This window comes from Oxyura jamaicensis, chromosome 4, assembly GCF_011077185.1.
Source record: "Oxyura jamaicensis isolate SHBP4307 breed ruddy duck chromosome 4, BPBGC_Ojam_1.0, whole genome shotgun sequence".
NCBI classification, from domain to species: Eukaryota; Metazoa; Chordata; class Aves; order Anseriformes; family Anatidae; genus Oxyura; species Oxyura jamaicensis.
The window spans coordinates 62896463-62905483 of NC_048896.1; the positions used below are offsets into that span (position 1 = coordinate 62896463).

Consider the following 9021-nt stretch of genomic DNA (forward strand, 5'->3'; position numbering starts at 1 on the left):
GAGTGCGGGGCTGGTGACAGACACGCCAGATGTGACACCACAGCTTCACAGGGCAGCAGGAGCTGGGCCAAGGGGAAAGGAAGTGGTGGATGAGGACGTGCCGATAGCATCGATGCGGCACGTAACGCTGCGGGAGCACCGAGCCCTGACATGCTCGCAGGGCCAGGGTGATGGGGAGCGTAAACTGCAGGATAAGGAGAAATCAGATGCTATAATCACAAGTAATTAAAGGGATAAAAGCCAGGTCTGGGACAGTATCCTTTGCCCAAATGGGGAACCCTGACTTTGAGACTCGTAGCAAGGAAGCTGAAAGAAAACCACAAGCCCGCCAGCATGACTGCAGGCTGGTGCTAGCTGTGACTAATGCCATAGGTGTTTTTATCGATGCTAAGAACATGCACGTCCTGGGTCTTGCAGCAGGAGGTACACACAGGGCAATGAAGTCACGTACCTACGTATCTCTCACCTATAAATTCATTAGAAAAACATTGCCTGTACTTTTATCTTTCAGAGCCTTGAGTAAACTGACTTACCTGGTGAAATTATCCCAGGAAAACTGTTTGCCAGGAAGGAGAAAAGGAGGAGAAAAGGGTGGGTTGGCACCTCCACTGCAGCAGCCATTCCCAAAGGTGCTGGAGAGGATGCCTCCTGGCAAGGACAAGACAAGCAGGCAGGGGTTGAGTAGGTGCAGGTGCCCAGCCAGGAGCTGCCTGTGGGAAGGGCCCAGCGGGGCTGGCTAGCCATGGGGGCAGCCCCTCTGCTGCTGGGCCCCGACTGCATCCTGTGCTCTGCAGGCAACCAGGACTGTCTTTACCCACTTGCAAATCTTAAGAAGAAACCCAAATTTCAAAGAACCTTTTTGGCCATCTAACCCAGGGCTCAGCTCCCCATGGGCAGCTGTCTCCTGCAAGTGCACTGCTGAGTCATAATGCTGTTTTTCCAGACACAAAGGACGTGAGACTCTGCTTCACCTTTTTTCTCCAAGACACCCTCTATAACCTTATCTTCACCCCTACGAACTGCATATTGACGTGACTTGTGCAGTAAGTGTCCTAAATCAATCTCAGACCCTTGGGTGTTGTTCTTACCTCAGCTGGTGACATCCAGCATGGACAAGACCATGTTCACAATCACGAGACATGATCTCAGCCACATGGCTCCCCAGCAAACAGCTGCCACCTCACATAACCAGGAGAAGGACATTTACTCTTTGGTGTGTGTGGGCAAGATGCCAAAGGGCCCCAGTGCTGCCAGTATAATGGTAAAAGGGCAAAAAGCAAGAAGGCAAAGTCTTCTTCACACAAGCAAGAACAGGAAGAGAGAGATGAAAACTCAAGGGAATGGGGGTGAGAAGAAAATTCCAGAAACAGATCAAGGTACTTCTTCCTCCTATCAGAAAAGTCCCACTAGGTCTAACATATAGTTCCTTTCTTTCCCTTCAGCCATTTATAATGTGATCACGTTCACGCCTGTGTACCTTGCAGGCCTTGGGGAGCAGGGCTGCAGGAGAGGTATACAACAGCCTTCCTTTCTTCTGTTAGCATTGGCCCACTGTATTATGTTCCTGCATCTCCTGGAAGGTTGTGAGCCCTGGTCCTCGCTTTAGATTGCCTGTTCTTGGCATCTGTTGTGAATAAACATAAGAAAGAGACACCAAATGTCGATGTGGGGAAGAGGAAGTGACCTCTCAGGGCTCCTTCCAGTCCCCTCCTAAGACTGTCACATCCCAAATATTTCCAATGATGAATCCTATTTTCTGAACAGGCGTGGCAGCAAAAAAAGTCCTCGTGTGGGTCCTAATATTTCTCCTTTCCAACCCACACGTGAGCAACAATCTTAACAACAGGAGGAGTTTGGAGTGCGGCTACAATGTCATTCAGTTAGTTGCGTTCCTCATTAAACCTCTCAATCTACAAACTCCTGCCAAGATTGTCTATCAAACCATAAATGTGTAGGCAAAAATCCTACAGTGACTGTAGAATCATAACATCTCCTCAGCTGTGACCCAGAAGGATCATTGAATCCAACTCCTGTCTCCACACACGATCACCCAAAAATCAAACCGTAAGCCTGAGGGCATTGTTGAGCTCTCCAACTAGGTACCCAAGGATTATTTAACCAGTGGTGCATGTGGGCTGCTTTTCTTGCTCTGAAGTGATGTCTACGCTACCACGAGCCAGCTGCTGAGAACCTGGCTCAAGACTGATTTCATTCTAGCACGGTCAGCTCCAGCTCAGTTCCCCCCACCCCTAGCAGGACAGCACTGCCCACAGGATTGCAGCTCACAGACTCCAAACCCTGCTTATTCTACTGGGCTGTACATCAAAAGTTAGGGTAACCTCTCTGTCAACCAGAGTCACGGCTTCTGGAAAGGAAGCTGTGGGCTACTCTTCTCTGCTCTTCTCCTTTTCTATGTCCTAGATTATGCACTTCAGTTAGGTCCAGTCCTCAGTCATGTAAAAGATTTAATATTAATGGTTTAAATGTAATGCTGGGGCTTTTATTTTTTTTTTTTCACTCAAAGCTCTTCAATAAAGAAAAAGAAAAAGAAGTCTCTTTCCCCTCTGACAGCCCAGGGAAGACAGGAGTGGCACAAAGAGCATGGCCTCTGGAATTGAGTGGCCCCATGAGGTGCTAGGGCATAGACCACCAGCACTTACTAACAGTTTGCACTAGATTTACCTGCTACAGCTTCTTCATTATTTTTAAACCTCTTACTGCTCATCTACTCCCTTGTGTGTAATCTATTAGGATTAATTATTGATCTGCTCAGCATTACACTGTGAACAGAGCATACGGAAAAAGCAGCCCAGGAGAACACGGGTGTGTGTGCTGCTGTCCTCCACATTGAGTCACAGCAAATAAAACAACATCTGAAGCTTCAAGTGCAAGTGACCTTGTTAGCTCCCAGCTGCTCTCACGCACAGCCGTGCAGCACATCAGCATCGGTGTAATCAGTGAGGAACAAAACACTATTTAGAACATGGCCACTTGAAAGGGGGAGGTTTCGGGTTATTTGCTTCCCTCCTAGATAATGGTCTATCAAAATATAAACCGCCCCACCCTAGTTTCAGAACACCACCGTGCAGTCCTAAGGTGGGGTAAACCAAGTGCATTCTCTCCCTGCCTTTTTTTAATAAACATTATTGATCTCCACTTAAGCAACAGCAGTTAAGTGAAACAAAACAAACAAAAAAATAACATAAGGAGACCCACCTCAAAAAAAACCTTTCTTGCTATCCACATAAAATAAATATCATCTATTTTTGCATATGATACAAAGGGCACGTTCCTGATATCTGTGCGCAGCTCAGAACCATGAAGTTACACAATGGTGAATGTAACTGCTCGTACTGTTGTCTGTCTGTCTCTCCTTTGGAGAGATGCTCAAGCACCTCTTGTGGCTTACCTGGAGGGGAGCAGACTGCATTGCACCAAGGCTTTGGACAATGCCTGGCCTGCTGGAGGTCCCTGTGAGGTGGCTTCCCTGAGCACCAACTCTTTATTTCTATAAGGCCACTGAGCTTACTCTGCATTGCTGCACTCTCTCTAAAGAAGCAAAGAAACAAAACATGGATACACTTCAAAAAACTGCTTGATAGCTCCCACCTACTAGATTTCTAAAGCAAGTAAAGTACCTTTCCATGCAAAAAGCTGATTGCCACACAAGGCACTCTCCCGAAGAAAACTCAGTCATTTGTCCAAGTTAAAATTAGAGAATGGCCACCTCCGAGTGACTTATCTTGGTTCCTAAATAAATCCATTACATCTTTCCTCTAAGCATTCACGTTTCCTTAAATCTCCACCTTTGCAGGAAGGACTAAGCATTTATTTTATGTTTTGTAAAAAGAGTGTGTGGATTTTCAGTTGAAAGACTTCAAGGCATTTCGTTATTTACAAGTAAGAAATAAGACAATACTCTGTGCTTTAAGTTACTTCCTACTGTATCCTCTTCATAAAATAAAGGCTATACGCCTTCACAATTTTCCATTTACACGGAATTCTACCAGTTTAATCAAAGTGAAACATAAGGTACTGTTATGGTCCCTGTACCTTCAGATTTCCTTACTGATAACCCACATACTATCCGTTAACCCATTGCATCATTCAGAAGAATAAACAACTTGGGCTCATCATACAGGAAGTTGAACAAAAAGGAAATAGAAAATATTAGTTTTCAAATATATATTTTGACCTCTGCACAGCTCAGACTGATATATTTTCAAGGATCAAGGCTACCCTTCAGAAGAGCCAACCAGGTTCACTAGAGACAAAAACCATTTCCTATTTTTATTTGTCATCTTTGAAAACTTTCACATGTAAGCCATTTTGTTACCCCAGTCCCATCCCTAACAGATGGATCTGGTGATTAATAAGGTAGCAAATTCAGAGTTTCTTTGTATTCTCTCATCTCGTGGTGCTGAGAACCACTCAGTCTATACCAATGTGAGCATGCATTTTTCTACACATCCTCCTCCTGGTTTAGCCATAGTGCCAGATGCATGTAAGCACGACCTCTTTTCACAGGCTGCATGGACTTGGGAAGTTAATTGCTTCAGCATTGCTGAGATGATCATGAAGGCATTTTATCAGCTTACAAGGCTGAAATCAACTGAAGGTGAATTGGCTTTGTATCAATTGCAACTGCGTAGTGTCATCACAACGTACTTGAAGAGCAGACGTCTTCACCCATAACTCCATTTTTTTTGTGTGCCTTTAAGATTTGGGATGCTGTCCCCTCCTATCTCTAAGGGCAGCTTTTTGTGTGGCATTTTCTAATTAGCAGGCTATCAGTGCACCACTGCCGGCATGGTGTCTGAGCCCTGGGGAAGCGGGACAGCCGCAGCATGAAGGCTGGCAGGAAAATCCTTGGTGCTCCCCTGAGCATCAGCTCTCATGCAGAAATGGCTAGAGATATTCCATACCTTGTGATGCCAAGCCAGACCATGGTGTGAGAGAACCATGCCTCAGAAACTTCTGCAGTGCCAGCGTGAGAATGGAACACAGCGGCACTTTTCCTTTGTGTTTCCTGTTACGGTCACTAATGAAAAAAAACAAAACCCTTACCAGATACTAGATGGAAATTTTAACAGCACCAGCCAACGTGAAATTCCACCTAGATTCCCCAGTCATCATTCAGACAGTTTTTTTCTTCGGCAACAGACCACCAGGAAGAAGGATGTGGCACACTTTCCATACTTAATAGGACTTGCTGATGTAGCTATACTGTACCAACAGCAGACAGATAACCTACGCTTGAATTCTTCCAACAGAATGTATTAAAACCCTTTTCTAGGTAGAAAGAGCTATATTGATAAAGGACATTTTCTGTCGAAGTAGTTACATCAACATGGGGTGCTGTATATACTAGAAGTGCCCTCAGCCCTTCCTTATACATTCCATGCTTGTGTTCTAGAAGTTTTTTAAGTGATTGCAATACATTTACTGCAACATCTATTTTCCATTATACAAAGTGAATACCACTACTGCTACTATAAAATACTCTAGGAATCAGCTCAAAGCAAGTCATATCTTCTTGAGGCCTGGGACTTTATCCAGGCATGCTATGCTCATACTATGCTCCTAATTGGAGTGGAACAGAGAACCACCAAAAGGAACCATTTGGTAACTCTTCTTCCTGTATTGTTCTTTTTATTCCCAGCTAATTGGAAAAACATTTCCCTTTTTTTTTTTTTTTCCTTTTCTTCTTTCGTTTTAAATATGTTTCTGTGGGCTAAGGTGGCTATTGTCCATTCAAAATTGAATTAGGTAATAAAACTCCAAATAGAGTGTATTTAGTACTGCATCAAAATACCTTATTATTAAAGGTGAAGTTAATACCTTATTATTAAAGGTAAAGTTAACACACACATAAACAATTAAGATAGTATAAACTTCATAACAGAATTACTTTTTAAATTTCTTCAATGCTTTGCTAGACTTGGTTATGGTGTGATTATCTTTCTCAGTAATTCACATTGAAATCTAAGAAATGGGATGTCCAGGTTATTTCTAAAGCTGCTTGTACAATATATCCTACATCGTAAGCAAACCTTCTTGCAAATGTGTAAAAACTACTTTGGGTTAAGTACTGGTTATTTTGTCATACACATCATTTTGTTCATATTAAAGACTGTTTTTTTCAGGCACCTCCATAAACCTTCCATGGGTTTGAATTACATTATTTGAATCCTAAGTTATTGCAAGGCTGCTCGTGAGCTCTGACACTGATTGCTGCTGAAGTTACTGCAATAAAGGAATTAAACCAACAGATGAGTTATGAAATTCTTTCAGGGACTGCCTATCAAGAAATCAAATACAGGCAGCAGACTCATTCGAGGAGCACTTGAAGGATGTAGGAGAATTCCTCGACATCTAGAGGGGAGTCACCTAACCAGTGAGCGAGCGAAGCTGCTGCTGCTGCAGACGTCAGGAACAGAAATGCCATGTTTCACGCTGTGCTGTCCCTGGGTCTATAGGCAGGCTGAGTGCTGCTATGTACCACAGCCAGCCCAGACCCTGCTGGGCAGCCAGCCTGCCTGAGGTCCTCTGTGTGCATGCACTTACGCGGGGGCATGCTGATACACTTGACATTGAGCCCACTGAAAACAGCAGTTTTTCTCCTGGGAAAGCCTCGGAAGACCTCGCCTTCCCAAATGTCAAAGTCCTAGATGCAGTAACTAATTTCTTCTGGGCTTTCTTTCTGTACAGCATTAGCACAAGGAAATAAACACTTGTACTTTGCACACCTGCTCACCTTTTCTGATACGCGAGTTTTCCTTAGCTGTAAGATATCTGCCACTCTTGCATGACGCTACATGGAAGTACTGGTCCCTGCAAGTAAAACACATGCTTAATGAAATATCACTCACCACAGCACTGGACACTAGGTATTTTTTAAAGTTGCTGTTGCATTCTTTGTTCTAACCCTGGTGTACGTCAGCTACCTAAGGAGGTGAGAGACAGCAAGAATGTGTAGGAAGTTTTCATCCTCTTTCTGTCACTCAGCAGAAGCATCTACATGGTTATCTTCTGGGGATGTTAACCATATTTACAGTGCCAACGCTATTCACAAGTCCGCTAGAGAGCAGCTATGCCTCACATTTACTGAGGTGTTTGGTGTTTTTTTTTTTTATTCTTTGTTTCTCTGGCATTTATTACACTTAACACAAATGACTAATCAGACCTGAAAAGCTTTCTCAGTACTAGACCGAGAACTGATGGAGGGGTGGACTCAGGGTGCTCTGATTCATACCAGCATAATCTCCCTCTCTTACTACCGATCTGGTCTTGTTCGTACCAATGCACAAAACCAGTCTTACACAAAGCTCAGTTCATATTCTAGTTTGGGCTATCTCCTTTATACTGAAGAAATGCAGAGCTGGGTTAGAGGCTTTTCCTCAAGCAAGCCTTGAGAGCCCCATATTGTGGCCTGCCCTGGACTCCTTCAGGAAGGGCAGCAGTACAGGCTTTTTGGAAGAAGCCCAGATGAAAGGGCAGCCATGGCGCTCGCTGTGCTTCCAGTGCCTAGCCTGGCCTTTATGATCAGTAGTTAAAACAGGAATCCTTAATAGATAAATAAAGCTCTTATGTTGCCTTTCCACTGTGCACAAAGAGTGCTGTGCAGGCCCACAGAACTAGTATAGCACAGCAGTCCACGCCAACCTGTATTAGGCCATCTTCCACTGAACTTACAGATGTTAAATAATACCGAACAATGTTTTACCTAAGTAAGAAGGTAAGCTTTTATCAAATAAATATTGGCTTCTCTTGACTATTAACGTTTGAAAGTAAAAAAGTTAAATTTGTCTTTCTGTAGACATCAGTGAGCAGGTTAGATTTAAAGACACATCAGATTCCAAACGGCACACAATTTAATTTCTTCTAAAGGAAGAAACAAAAAAAAGGAAATAACTATCAGAATAGCTGGCAAGTCCAGATTCCCTAGCCTGGTCTGGTAAGTCAATGGAACATGCTCTGGCCTTGCTGGAAACAAGTAAGTATTATTGAAGTAGAAGGACACTGCCTTTTGTCCAGCCCCCAGACCTAAGCAGATACACGTGGGTGGTTAGGGTAAAGGGCCCACACAGCCTCCCAGTACAAAGTTTCCCAGTTAACCTTCATGCCTAAAATTGTGAGGGTAAGGACTCAGTTCCGAGTTTCTTTATGCTGAAGGTGAAGTTTTCCTTGTATACTTAAGCAGTTACTTCTTTGTCCTTCATTTTCTGGAGTACTGATTACCCACTGCATATAGCTGTAGCATTGTGCCCCACTTGTGAAAAAAATAAAGCAAGCACAGCTATGTTTCAGAGCCACCAGGCATGTGTATTACATCATAAGGACCTAAGAAAGACATATAATGACTGGTAAATGTTAGGCTGGTCACCCAAAAAAAAGGTGAGCATGGGCTCTTTTTGTTTACCGGAAAATATTTGCAGGGGCGCAAATTGTACTGCAGTTACTGAGATGATCAAGCAAAAAAAAAAGCTCCCTTCAGGTTGAAAATTCTGCATCAGACTATGAAGAAAGATTTCTTTCCTAGGTCTTAAAAACAATTACAAACAAAACTTCAGAATGAAATATTATAAACAGAAAATTGAAATGCTCACATAAAAGTGTCAGCATGAAATATTTTGCTGTTTAATTTATTAGTTTTTTTAGAATAAAATCAAAGAGAAAATGCTGAAGTACAGAGGTAAGAGGAAAAACATGTTTTGTTTGATCCTCAAAAGCATCAAACCAGATCTAGCAATAAAGGAGAAATCAAGGCAGGTCCGGGAATGAGTAAGGAGAGTTTACATGGCATGTGACTATGTCAGAAGGTAAAATATTTTAATCTTTGGTCAATTAAAGATGATTTAAGTGAAATGAATGGTGGCTTTTCTCTCAGAAAAAAAATTAGCATGGCCAACTCAGAAAACGCAGAGGACAATGGCAAGAAGAGAACCAGGAGGAAAGCTACAGAGCTTACTGCTTTCTGCAGTACGCCAAAATAATCCAAAATAACGTTCATCTTTCATC

The 9021-nt window shown here is 43.0% G+C and overlaps 1 long non-coding RNA gene across 1 annotated transcript; it reads right to left on the reverse strand.

Moving 5' to 3' along the window:
* Window positions 1–1495: 1495 nt before the first annotated feature.
* LOC118165482 lies at window positions 1496–6837 on the reverse strand. The gene is made up of 3 exons (XR_004750068.1): window positions 6758–6837; window positions 3410–3549; window positions 1496–1624 (listed from the first exon to the last, which is right to left on the reverse strand). It is a non-coding gene; the product is annotated as an uncharacterized LOC118165482 (long non-coding RNA).
* Between the last annotated feature and the right edge of the window lie 2184 nt (window positions 6838–9021).